Source organism: Moschus berezovskii, chromosome 21 (genome assembly GCF_049115385.1).
Source record: "Moschus berezovskii isolate FMDL1 chromosome 21, NW_MosBer_1.0, whole genome shotgun sequence".
Lineage (NCBI taxonomy): Eukaryota > Metazoa > Chordata > Mammalia > Artiodactyla > Moschidae > Moschus > Moschus berezovskii.
In genome coordinates, this window is record NC_142480.1 from 27,813,364 (window position 1) to 27,827,682 (window position 14,319).

The window sequence follows — 14,319 nt, forward strand, 5'->3', positions numbered from 1 at the left end:
TTTGATTCCATTGCTGTCCAAGGGATTCTCAAGAGTTTTCTCCAGCACCACAATTTGAAAACATCAATTTTCAGGGCTCAACCTTCTTTATGGTCCAACTTTCACAACCATACATGACTACTGGAAAAACCATACCTTTGACTATACAGACCTTTGTTGGCAAAGTGATGTCTCTGCTTTTTAATATGCTGTCTAGATTTGTCATGGCTTTCCTTCCAAGGAGTAAGCGTCTTTTAATTCCTTGGCTGCAGTTGCCGTCTGCAGTGATTTTGGAGTCCAAGAAAATAAAATCTGTCACTATTTCCATTTTTTCCTCTTCTGTTTGCCATGAAGTAATGGGACCGGATGCCATGATCTTAGTTTTTTGAATGTTGAGTTTTAAGCCAGCTTTTCCACTTTTCTCTTTCACTCTCATTAAGAAGTTCTTTAGGTCCTCTTTGCTTTCTGCCACTAGAGTGGTATCATCTGCATATGCTAAACTACTGTATTTAGAAAGCAGCAGTCACATCATCAAGTTGAAGCACCACATCTTCATACAGAAAAATATCTTTCCCTTTAAGAATTAATACATAAAACTAATGAGTGTAATTCTGGGAGGCATAGGAAAATTGTCAGCCTGGCAACTATCCTGCAGGCATCACACCTGCAGACTGTATAGAAAAATATTAAAGTAATAAAAAACGTGTCAGAGGCAGCAATGCCAGGATCAGCCATATTTATTTTGCTTCTTGTATCTGACCATCTATCAGTGTGAATAGCCCTCAGTAAAATGCATGGTTTTATCAATATTCCCAGCAAAACACATTTGGTTTTACCAATGTAAGATCTACTGTCACCAACCTTGAAGTCTGGTCTCCTGGCCCCAGGACACCAGTTCTCTTGCAGATCAGTATAATCTGATGAGAAGCCTATCATACCTAGAGCAGCTCTGTACATCAGAGGAAAAAAAAAAAGAAAACTGAGTGACTGACAGCAATTCCTCGGTGGCACTTGACAAAATAATGCAAGTTAACTAATGAATTAATAGTCATATTGGAACTATCATCTTTTACTTTGGGATTAGAAGTAATGAAAGACTCTGGGGCACTAAAGCATCACCATCCATTTATTTCTCTTGCCTGGAAAATCTCACGGATGGAAGAACCTGGTAGGCTGCAGTCCATGGGGTCGCTAGGAGTCGGACACAACTGAGCGACTTCACTTTCACTTTTCACTTTCATGCACTGGAGAAGGAAATGGCAACCCACTCCAGTGTTCTTTCCTGGAGAATCCCAGGGACGGGGGAGCCTGGTGGGCTGCCGTCTATGGGGTCGCACAGAGTCAGACACGACTGAAGTGACTTAGCAGCAGCAGCAGCAGGCTGAGAAAGATAAGGAACATCCCAAAGAGTTTAACTTACCCTTAAGGTGCAAGGAGATCCAACCAGTCCATTCTGGGGGAAATCAATCCTGGGTGTTCATTGGAAGGACTGATGCTAAAGCTGAAACTCCAATACTTTGGCCACCTCATGCGATGAGTTGACTCACTGGAAAAGACTCTGATGCTGGGAAGGATTGGGGGTGGGAGGAGAAGGGGATGACAGAGAATGAGATGGCTGGATGGCATCACTGACTCGATGGACATGAGTTTGAGTGAACTCTGGGAGTTGGTGATGGACAGGGAGGCCTGGTGTGCTGTGATTCATGGGATCGCAAAGAGTCGGACACGACTGAGCAACTGAACTGAACTGAAGGTGATACTGATTCATACTTTCATCCATCCATTTGTTCATTCATGTAGTTCTCTGTAATTCTGTACTTGGTTGCACCTTTAGATTTACCTTCGTACTTAAAAAGTAGAACAATGGACTTGACCATTTTTCTATGTATTCTATTGACTCTGTTTTTGGTGACTACAAACTCTTCAAGGATTTCCTTGTTGTAAAACATTCAGAAACCTCGCCAATCTTTCTGAAATTAACAAAAATAGTTTTAAAAATTTCTCTAAAAATTTCAGTGTTCCCATTATTTTTCCACTTAAAAAGGTTATTTATACTTATTTATACCCTATAGCTCTCTAGTAGCTCAGACGGTAAAGAATCCTCCTCAATGCAGGAGACCTGGGTTTGATCCCTGGGTGGGGAAGATCCTCTGGAGAAGGGAATGGCAACCCACTCCAGTATCCTTGCCTACAGAATTCCACGGATAGAGGAGCTTGGTGGGCTACAGTCCATGGGACTGCAAAGAGTCTGACACAACCGAATGATTAACACACATATACCTTATAGCAGTTGTTATTCACAATTGTAATAATGGAAAAATATCTCAATACTCCTTATTTTAAAGCATCACATGCCTACTGAATCTCTGCACAGTTAAGGAGAATATAAATTTCTAATATTGAAATGAAGGAATTTGGAGTTGAAGAATAAAAAATTACCTGATTAAAAAAAAATGCTCCAACCTCCACCAGCATGTAATGACCCCCAAACTCTATCTGAAGCCCAGCCACCTTTCTGAGCTCCAGGTTGGACACAGAGCTGCCTTCCTGTCACTGTCATTCTAATGGTAAAGAGGTCTGCAATGTCCTCACACACACACAAACACACACGCATGGCACCTGCCATCATCGATTCATTAATGGCCTTTCAATAGTAGGCCTTTACATGGGAAATGAGCCAGTTTCCCCGTCTATAGAGATAGACTTGGGAGACACACCAGCACGTTTTCTTCCATGCCTGTTTCTGATGCCAACCAATACTGCAAATAGCAGATGATAATTCTGACCCTTCCAGATGCCTGCAGGACCGTTAGGCGCTGCCCTCACTGCTGCTCTCCACTTTGCCGGCTAGCATCTGAAGGAGCAATTTTATTAATTGCTCAGGTTAACTGATGAAGAAACAGAGGTCTTTGGAGAAACCTTACTTAATAGTTCTGCAGAAACTCTGCACTTGACCCAAAGAATAAAATGAGTGGTCAGTAACTATAAAGGTATATTCCGGGCAGCGGGGGTAGGGGGATGGGAGGGAGGCTCAAGAGGAAGGGGATATGTATATACATATAGCTGATTCACACTGCTGTACAGAAGAAACTAACACAACGCTGTAAAGCAATCATGTTCCAATTAATATTTTTTATTTTTATTTTTATTGGAGGCTAATTATTTTACAATATTATATTGGTTGGTTTTGCCATACATTGACATGAATCCGCCCCAGGTGTACATGAGTTCCCCCTCCCAAACCCCCCTCCCACCTCCCTCCTCCCCTTATCCTCCCTCTGGGTCATCCCCGCACACCAGCCCCGAGCATCCTGTAACATGCATCGACCCTGAACTGGCGATTCGTTTCACATATGACAACATACATGTTTCAATGCCATTCTCCCAAACCATCCCACCCTCACCCTCTCCCACAGAGTCCCAAAGACTGTTCTACACATCTGTGTTTCTTTTGCTGTCTCGTATACAGGGTTATCGTTTGCATCTTTCTAAATTCCATATACATGCGTTAGTATACAGTATTGATGTTTTTCTTTCTGGCTTACTTCACTCTGTATAATAGGCTCTAGTTTCATCCACCTCATTAGAACTGATTCAAATGCATTCTTTTTAATGGCTGATTAATACTCCATTGTGGCAATTAGTACTTTTTTAAAAACATGCATTCCAGTACTTCACTACTGGCTCACTAGCATCGGAATCTTTTCCTCAGGGATGAACCTCAGACCACCAACAGCTGGGCAAAGATGATGAGACTAGGACAGAGACTGAGGGCTGGCACTGCCACAAGCTTGGATCTGTCTCTGCTGTGTGTATGTAACTCCTGTTTTAACAGGGTCTTTTCAGTTACACATAATAAATCCCTCCTTGATTAAATGATGGGGACTAGGTGATCAGTATTGTTTCTTTTCTTTTAGCAACTATAAGATGAAACATGAACTTACATGGCCTCAAGGGAAGGGTGCAAGTCAGGCTGTATAATCAAGGCCTAATAAAAACCCGTCAAGATGTCACAAGGATCACGTGTTCCACAGGCATCTGAAATTTAACATGGTCAAAGCCAGTTCTCCTCCTCCTCCTAAAACACCCTACTCCTCATTTCCACTGTCATGTCTCCATGACTGGTATATCTGCCCAACCACATCCAGACACCATGTCCTACCACTTCTAAGTTCCATTTGATTTACCACCCTGAGTTACTAGATCAGAAGCAGGAGTTGAGGTGGATATTTAGCAGGCAAACCAAGTTGAAAAATGGAGTGGACCACCATGGAGGAGGCAAGGGAAGTCAGGAGGAGGTGAATGATCTCTGTCCTTCAAAGAGTCCTAGGTAGTGAGCTATTTCTGGCCTATAAGGGTGGAATATGTGAGTCTGAAGGACAGCCAAACTAGATGTCCTCTCCACAGAGACCAGAACTTACTGAAATACTTTTTTTCCAACAGCTTCTTGGTATACTGATAAACCAGAAGATGTCAGGAAGTCCCTTTGGGAATTGATAATTGCAGCAAGCATTGGCTGTCTGCAGAGAGACTCGTAGTGAGAACTATAGGGTGTCATGTTGAAAATGTGGAGCCACCAAAATCCGGAGGGACTCTGCAGTTCCAAGTAACATGTTGTCTGGCTGAGCCACAGGTACAGGAACTGAACGTAAGTCTCTCTCGCCACTGCCACTTCTCTCCTCCCTGAGTAGAGCATTCCACACAGCATGTGACCTTGAGAAGCATGAAGGTCAAAGCTGGCAAGCTGCATTCAAACTAAGCCACTTGTTAATCAAATAAGTCAATCCTAACGGAAATCAACCCTGAATATTCATTGGAAGGATGGATGCTGAAGTTGAAACTCCAATACTTTGGCCACCTGATGCGAAGAGACGATTCACTGCAAAAGACCCTGATGCTGGGAAAGATTGAGGGCAGGAGAAAGGGATGGCTGAGGATGAGATGGTTGGATGGCATCACTGACTCAATGGACATGAGTTTGAGTGAACTCGGGCAGATAGAGAAGGACAGAGAAGCCTGGAGTACTGCAGTCTACAGGGTTGCAAAGAGTTGGACACGACTGAGTTACTGAACAACAACAAAGACACAAACTGGAAAATGGGAGTTAGAGAATGGAGGTGTGGGGCAAGGAATCAAGGTGCCAGGAAAGTCAAAAGAGAAGAGACAGAGTTGCTCTGGATGAATTCTGAAGACAAAGTGTGAATGCCTGCTGGGCTTTTGTCTGCTCTCAGTAATCTCTTAATGTGGGCAAGCCAAGATCGTTCAGATGATTCGGACAGGGAGCAGAGCCGCAATTTGAGGTGGTTCATGCTCAACACACACGATTCCACCGCGTTGTAACAGGTAAGCTCCTCTAACGAGGAAGAGAGACTGGGATGAATAAGAGTCTCCCCAGAACTGCAGACATCTGAAATAGCCTCTATGGGAATGGAAAGGGTGTTGACCAAGGACATACAAGCAGCACCCAGGAGCCCCGAGGACCCCATTAAAGCTGGAAACCACATATTAGTTGCAGCAGTCTTACACTTGAGTGTGTGGTTTTCTACAGTGCTGAGCAGTTTCAGGAGGAGAGGAAGTCAACAGCAGAGGTCATAAGAGCTCTGGCAAGAACAAAGTAGCATACAGTGATAACACAAAATAAGGGAGTGAGGGAGAAGCAAATGAACCGTTTACTGTGTGAGTCTAGATTGGAGAAGAAAGGAAGATGTGATGATGTTTCTGTTTTACCTTGGCTGAGCCACAGTGCCCATATATTTGGTCAAACATTATTCTGTATGTTTCGGTAAGGGCGTTTCAGATGAGACTAACATTTAAATCAGTAAACTTTGAGTAAAGTAGATTGCCCTCCATTACATGGGTGGGTGGACCTTATTCAATCAACTGAAGACCTTAACAGCACAAAAGACTGACTTCCCCCAAGCAAGAAGGAATTCTGCCAACAGACAGACTCTGAACTCCAACATCAGTTTTCCTTGCGTCTCCAGCCTACTAGCCTACCCTGAAGATTTTGCATTTGCCAACCTCCACCATCTCTTGAGCCAGTTCCTCAAAACCCCTCTCTCTGCATATCAAGAGAGAGAATGCTGCTGTTCAATTATCCTATATATTGGTTGCTACCCTATTACTTCTGTTTTTCTAGGGAACCCTGACTGATACAAAAGATAAATCTGGAGAGACGGGAAGGGCTGGGTGACGGGACAGCAAACCATCAGAAGTCCTGCAAAGTTCACTAAAGGTTAACACAGTGTGGGAACAAGGAAGAATGGTAAATAACTAAACTCACATTAGGGGAGTTTCAGATTTCAGATGCAGAGCAGACTGAACAGAACAAAGTTAGAGGAGTCGGGGCAGAGAATGTGAAAACTGGAAAAGGTTTTGAGGTTCAGGGGCTTGTCGGGCTGTCTGCACATGCACACTGAAGCAGTACACTCACTGAGTGTGGGAGAATGGAAAGAAGACTGCGAGCAAGCAGGCCGGCAGACCTGACAGCTCACATTTAATGGCTCCTTATCTCCAGTAGGGCAAGTCCAGCTCCTTCAAGTGGAAGGGAGCCCTTCACAACCTGGCCCTTCGCCCCTTCCTAGCTCACCTATGCTCAGCCCCAGCCCAGCGCAGCCTCAGCCACACTGACCTTCTAATCTGTAGTCTGGATCCCAACTAAATTCTCAACCTTCAAGTCTTTGCACATTTCATTCTTCTTGCCCTTCTTGGAAGGGCAACCCACTCCTTACTTTCCTCCTCCTCTTTCCACACTACTGCTAAGTCGCTTCAGTCGTTTCCAACTCTGTGCGATCCCACAGATGGCAGCCTACCAGGCTCAGCTGTCCCTGGGATTTTCCAGGCAAGAACACTGGAGTGGGTTGCCATTTCCTCTCCAATGCATTTAAGTGAAAAGTGAAAGTGAAGTCGCTCAGTCGTGTCCACCTCTTAGCAACCCCATGGACTACAGCCTACCAGGCTCCTCCATCCATGGGATTTTCCAGGCAAGAGTACTACAGTGGGCTGCCACTGGCACCTTCAAATGAAGCCAAAAAGAATTCTCATCTCAACAGACACTCCTAATAAACCAAAGACCCTCTGGGCAATAGTCTCTTTCAAAGGTCAGGAAAATTTCTTCCTATTCACAGTGATTAGCTGTACGTTGAATGAAACAAACTGCACTTTCCTATGGGACTGCAGGTTCTACAAATCCTTTAAAAACTTTTAGGTTGCTCGGTCTAAATCGCATCCCGGGATTTGAGCTTTCAAGGCTTAATTCAGGTAACTTCAGAGAACCGTATTAATTACTTGTAAAGATGACAACAGGTGGCAACAGGTGGACTCACCTCCAAGCTCTTCATTTTCTGTGGGCCACTGCCCATTGCCAGACTTTCAATCTCAATGTTTAGTGCAAAGACATGCTTTCTGCATTGATTTCTTTTCATATTCTTGATCTTCCCCCTACAGCCTCTCTTGAACTTAATGCTTTATTTAAAAAGTAAATAAAACATGAGCCTGGTTTTAACTTTTAAAACATAAAGTAGTTCAATAAGTAGAAGAGTGGATGGATGTTGATAAATTAAACTTGATTCATAGATTTTCAAATGATACCTAGACCAGACACTTTGGCAATAAACTTTAAGCTCTGATTTCTTTCTTTGGCCTAAGAAAAACTCACCCTATTGGCTCATTTTCTTCCCTTCATAAAGAGTGTATGGAGGTGGGGAGAGACCTTATGGGATTGGAATAAGTCTATTCCAGGTGTATACCTTTGCACATTTGCTCATCTTTCCAGACCACTGTCTTCAAATTCTCACCAGTAATAGAAACAAAAGCATCATTATAGAGTCATACTGATGGGCAGAATTGTCCACATGTGACCCTTCTTTTCACAATTAAACAAGCTGAAGCTCTTAGTGGCAGACACAAAATATGATTCCTTGCTTTAACTAAAAGCTCTCCTCTTTAATAAACTCCTCATTCACTGTGAAATTGAAAACACAGCATTTTCCTGATGACCAGATGGCCTACCAAACTAAAGCACTTCAAGCACTCCACACTTCCTCCCTACTACCCTCCACAGTGGGCAAATCAAGAAGCAAACTCCTTATTCCTCCCAGATGCCAGCCTCTCTTGAAGGCTTCTCCCAGTACTTACTTAAAAACAAGAACAGAGCAATGAAGTTGGAAGAGCGCAAATATTTCTTTAAAGCTATAAAATAAAACTCTTTCAGACGAGTCAAATAGTAAATGAATAAAAGAAATGAATCAAAATTACATTCTTGATTAATATTTCATTCAACAAGAATGCCACTTATGGTTATTCTATCTGGTATAGCTATTTGAATTACAATTTCCCTTCAAGTTCACACCCACTACTCCAGAGAGTAAAGCAAAGAAATTCTAATATAGGGTAATGTGAGTAGAATCTTATCCCCATCAGTTGATATCCACTTAATATCATGGACTGTTCCAGCTAATAAATGCCTATAATGATTCCTGAAATTCTTTGGGTATATTTTTCTCTAACAGTCTTAGACAAATTCACTGAACTTTCTAAACCTATTTCTTCTAGCCAAGAAAATGGGTACCTTACAGGTTTACCCAATAAATGGAAAAATAGAGGGGAAGAAATTCATATTTGTAAGGTAATTTCCCACACGGATAAACTGACAATTTGGTCTCTCATTTCATTAGGAAATCTACCTTCTCCCTCTTCCTCAAACCAGTTTTGGAGATGGTGACTAATGTTCTTATTTACATGGGAATTGATACCACTTTCATTCATTGCTTAAAATAGTAACATGTTAGGGCTGTGAGGAATTGTCAAGGGAAATTAGCTTTTAACAAGGATTTTTATTAACAGAGTTGTGAAGTGAAACCAAAACTGAGGTGGTAGTACCTATTCTGCATTTGGAAAATATGGTCTCAGAAAATGTGCAAGCAAGTCACATACATACTTGTTTCTAAAAAATCAGAACACTAAAGTGGTATTCTAAAAAGCATGGCAATAAAACCATCATTCAAAAATGAAAGTGGGTTATACAGGTTCCAGCCTAAAGTCTTAGATGGCATATTTTCCTATTCTTTTTCAATGTTTCATTTATTAAAAAGCAACTTGACTAAATAGCTCTTGTGTCCTATTCTTTACTAATAGGAAGTGATTATTATGAATCTTCATTTTTTAATATTTATTGTAAAATGTAATTAATTGGAAGTTTTAGATAAATATAAAAAGCTTGTTTATAGAAAATTCCTCCCTAGAAAGGATAAGAAATCTCCGATTCTACAGAAAACAATTACTTACTAATTCAAGACAGTAAAAATTCTCTCCTCACCATAAAAAGACATAAACCAATAAAAGGTTTTGACATTTTTGTTTATTGGTGATTTTATGTATACTATTTATAAAAATTGTTTAGTGCAGAGGGAAACTAAATAATGTTGACTGTTTCGAGCAATAGTCTGAACACTAACCAAAGAATAAGGAGATAGATGTTTTTTTCAGAGCAATGCTTTTTCCCTCCATAAAACATTTGAACTAGAGAGTCACAGGATATTTATTTTAAAACTTTCTAATCAGTAGAAAGAAACACTTCCTTGGTGCAAAAAAGGAGCAAACATCACCCAACATTCCCTATAAATTCTTCAGCAAGGAAAACTGGATGTAATTAAAAAAAAAAAAAAACAGAATTTTGTTCCAAAAATAAACTTTATGCAATCACAGGAAGCACTTAGATCCCTTTTTTCCTCCTCTTGCAGGAAAATGAAACAATCTCTGGGCCACAGGAAATAACACAAGTTTTAGAAAATCCCTGTGGTATGAGAGAAAAACCTTCAATTGGATGTCTTTTGAGTCCCATCGATGATGTAAAGGACAACAGATGTTCAAAGACTCAGGTACTTCAACAAGTAGTAATTGATTTGTAGGGCTGAGAGTGATGACTCCATCTGAGGTTCAGGAAAAACAGGACAGCAGAGAGTCACACACACAACACAACAATCAGTATGCCTGCACACAACTAACTCCCAGCTTCATTTTGACTAAAAGAGCAGCTGTGGGAAGAGTGATGATGGTAAGAGCAGAAGAAAAGAAGCATGAGAAGAAACGAAGAAAAAGTGTATAGGACTATTTTATTTTAGCTTGCCAGCAGATTCCACTGGAAATGAGTAAAAATACGGGCATGCCAATGATTGATGAGACATTTAAGAAAAATCAACAATTCATAACTGTGGATACATATGAAGAAATTCGTATCATAATGCAGCTGGGTAGAAGAAAACCAGCTGAAATGTTTATAACATTTTCATTGAATTTAACTACAGGTATTAAGAGTACATTCTGCCTTCAAAGCACTTCTTAGAATATCCAGTTAGGAGGGTATTTTTGCCATTGCTACATAGGGCACATTAGTAAGCACACATTTGTATAATCTCACCATAGACTTGTCAATTAAGTCCTTCTCAGGATGAGAGATCAAAATATTTTATTTAGAGTAAATCAGGAAGAATTTCATATTCTGCAGCGATTTCTTCCTTTGTGGCTTTAATGAAAAAAGGAGATTCCACAAAACCTGAAGACCATTTATTTGGGCTGTGGCTGAATTCCACAGGTCATAAATAGGATAATAAAACAAACTGAATTCAACAGATTAAAAATGAAGTTTCACGTGACTTTTTAGACTGCTGGGTTTTGGCAACAGCAACTTGGCAGGATGCTGTGCTAAATCATTCACTGCACCAAAATACACATTTCACTTCCCCATGCTCTTCCATCATACTTTTGCAGCCTTGGTTCCCTCAGGGTGGTATTACTGTGATGGTTTTCCAGCTGGTCTCCCTATTTTTCCACAGTCGCCTCATTTCCAACATATGGCTGAATCAACTTTTTAAAAATATGGCTACCATTTAAGTCACTTCAAGAGTCAGGAACTTATGAGAGCCAGTTTCTTAGTAATCTTACTGAGGTAACTGGCATATACATATGCGTGTGTGTATGTTTTAACGCAGACTGTAGCTCCACATACACTTTTTTCTTTAAGCCCCCAAACCTGGGGATCATTGCATTTCAGAACATATGAAGGCTCTTTATTCTCTTTCAATGGCTGCATTATACTCCACTATATGAATGCTCCACGATTTATTTAACAAGTCTCTGTGGAAGGGAAATGGGTGGTTCACTGAGTAGAAGGAGGAAATGCATTTTTTTCTCCAAATTATATTTTTAAGGTCACATTTCATACACACAAAAGAATACATACAAGTGAGTTAAGCAACAAGACAATATCCATGACCCCACCCATCCTCCCAAATCAAAAAACAGTTTACCAACAATGTGTTTACGTTTGTGTTCTTTTCATCTCTCACCCCTCTGTCTCTCACCCTAGAAGTACTTTTTACCTGATTTTAATGTTTATGATTCCTATAGGTTTTAAAGAAAATGTTATCATATTTGTTTATATGGCTAAATGATAATTAGTTGGCTTTGCTTATTTTTGAACTCTGTAAGATAGCATTGCTATAAATAGTCTTTGCAAAGACATTGCTGAAATAGGATCTCCATATTGTAAATAGTCTTTGTAACTTGCCCCGTTTGCACATTACATTTCTAAGATCCATCCATTTTTTAAAAAGGAGCTGCAGTTCATTCATAATCACTGCTGCAGAATATTCTACTGTGTGACCATACAATGAATTTATCCACTTTTCTGTTGCCAGACATTTGGGTTATATGCAGATTTTTGCTACCCTGAGCAGTGCTGCCATGAACATTCTATCTTTTGGTGCACATGTGTAAGAAATCCTCAAAGAAATACCAAGAACAGAGTCGTAGCTTATGTGACTGCAATATTACAACAAAGTGTTATGCAAATGCTTGTTTACCATTTTACCACTAGGGTCTAAGATATGTCCCTTCTCACACTTGGTTTCTAAGACTTAACTACTTTTTACAATCCAGCAAGTGTAAATGACCTCTCATTGGTTTTGATTTGCATTTTTCTGATTACTACTGGGACTGAGTTGTGTCTCATGTTTATGGGCCATTCATGTTTTCTCTTCTGTGAAATGCCTGTTTTGTTTCTATTGACTAGTTTTCAATTAAGCTATTCTTTCTTATTTTCTTACTGATCTGTAGGAGTTCTTGAATTCTTATGAATAACTAGTTACAGGTGCTGCAAAATGGTCTCTCAGCTTATGATTTATCTCAGTTTCTACATGATGTCCTTTACCGAACAGACATTTTTAATTTTAACGTAATGCCAAATTTATCTATCTTTTCTTTTATAATGAATACCTTTTGAATGAAAGGTTATCGTTTAAGAGATTCTTCACTCCTAGAATCACAAAGTCATGCATTTTCTTCAAAATTTTATAAGTTTTACTTTTAAAATTGATTTTTATATGGCATGAGGTAGGGATCCAATTATTTTTCTGTCTCAGCAATATTTCTCCAATGATCTGCAATACTCATTTTGTCATAAATCAAATATTCAAATATGCATATGTTTCTAGGCTGTCAATTTTTCTATCCCTATATTAACTCCAAACTGTCTTAATTACTATAAATTTATAGTAAGTCTCAATATCTGGTAAGGCAAGTTGCCCTCCTCCTCCTCCTGCTGATTTTTCTACTCCAGGAGTTTATTAGCTATTCTCTGATCTTTCTCTTCACATAAATTTTGAAATCAGTTTGTTAGGCTCTATGAAAAGGGAGAATTATTTTTCATGGAATGCTTTTTTGTACTTTTTAAATTTTTCTGGAAAGCATGTATTATAGATAAAAAATAATAATTTTTAAAGTCTTATGACTACTTGTTGTATCAAGGTCACACTGCACTTCATGTCACTCAAGGCGCTCTGTAATAGGATCAGTTTTTTCCATCCTATTATCCTATTACCCATTACATCCAAATACGAAACTGTATCTCAAAGTGGGTTAGTTTTCCTACAGATTGCCAATATACACCATATTCCTTACACCCACTGACACCCATTTCTTTGCTCATATTATTTCCTCCTATTTAACCCTCTAATCTTCAAACCTGTCAACTACAAATTGGCACTTGCCAAGAGCATTTGCCAGCGACTAAAAAACAACAAGGGCATTTGCCATCTGCCTCTACAGAGACTGAACCCTGTGTTGTTGCAGCTGCCAACCTTCAAATACCATGAGAGGAATTCAGGGTGGAAAGTAAGGCACTTTGTGCTTCAGGGAAACTGTGGAACAGGTCTTCAGTTAGATATTTTCAGAAACTGAGTTCATGATCCCAATCCTTGCATCTCTTCATGTCTAGAAGAGCACTAAATCTCTTCATGGTGGCCCCAGCTCCTACAGACTAGCAGAAAACCTTTTGTAAAGTAAGCACTGAACTTCCCCTTCACCAAAATCTTACATATTGACCTTCCCCCACTACCTCTTTGGAGCAGTCTCTCAGAGCTATCTGAGGTGCCGTCTCTGGGGCTGCAGTCTTCATTTTGCCCCAAATAAAACCTAACTCGTGACTCTCATGCTGTGCATCATTTTAGTCGACAAACCTGATTTCAGATCTTCTTTCTCTGGGCTATTTCCCTCAATCTATTAATATACTTGGAGTTTTGCTCTTCTTCATTTAAACATATACTTTGTGATAGTTTAGTATCCTCAAGAAAAATAAAAGCTCCTTATGATCAAGTATGGGCTGGAGAAGAGTTGAAGAAATATTTTTGATCGGTTCTTCTCAATGTTAAATGGATTTAGACTAATCACTATTGTTGACCTTTGCTTCCAGTCACAACAAGGCCCTTTAGTTTCAATATATTGGCTTTCTTTTGTACTTGATCTAGGTGAGTAACTAGATTAGTGAACTATAACAGAAAGCCAGTATTTAATAGAATTTATTTGCGAGGAACCTTTAAAACATAATTAGAAAATACCCTCATCAGCAAAGATAGCCTAATAACACATTCTCATAGTGGTTTTCAATTATCTATATAGTTCTCCATCTGAAGAGATGATAAAGGAACAAGTGTGTGAACCATAATTAAATCCATTAGGCACAGTGTGAGAAATAATGTTTAAACAACAGTTCAAAAGCTGCAATACCCATATTCTACAAAATGTTTTTTTAAATGCTGGAAACAGATACAGTTGAACATAATTTATTGTTCCTATTTTATTTTTCAATTTAAATAATAAAAAAATAATTACTGCTTGATACATTCAATTTGTAAAAGATAACTGATGTTATTGTGAAGGTCCAAACTAACCTACAGTATTAAAATTACCAAAGGCACAGGGTACAGATGAGCTAAAACAAGAACTCATAACTATCAAACTTGAAAATACCTACAAAAGATTAAAAATAATAAAGAGTAGGAAATT

At 39.5% G+C, this 14,319-nt stretch overlaps 1 protein-coding gene across 1 annotated transcript in view; it reads right to left on the reverse strand.

Annotated features, from left to right (window-relative positions):
- Window positions 1-330: 330 nt before the first annotated feature.
- The window catches only part of NUBPL (NUBP iron-sulfur cluster assembly factor, mitochondrial), a 258,493-nt gene continuing 244,504 nt past the window's right edge, over window positions 331-14,319 (reverse strand). Inside the window, exons 11-12 of the transcript XR_016035623.1 lie at window positions 1,400-1,543; window positions 331-928 (exon numbers count right to left, since the gene is read on the reverse strand). The gene's annotated coding sequence lies outside the window, so the exon portion shown is untranslated. The remainder of the gene's footprint in view (window positions 929-1,399; window positions 1,544-14,319) is intronic.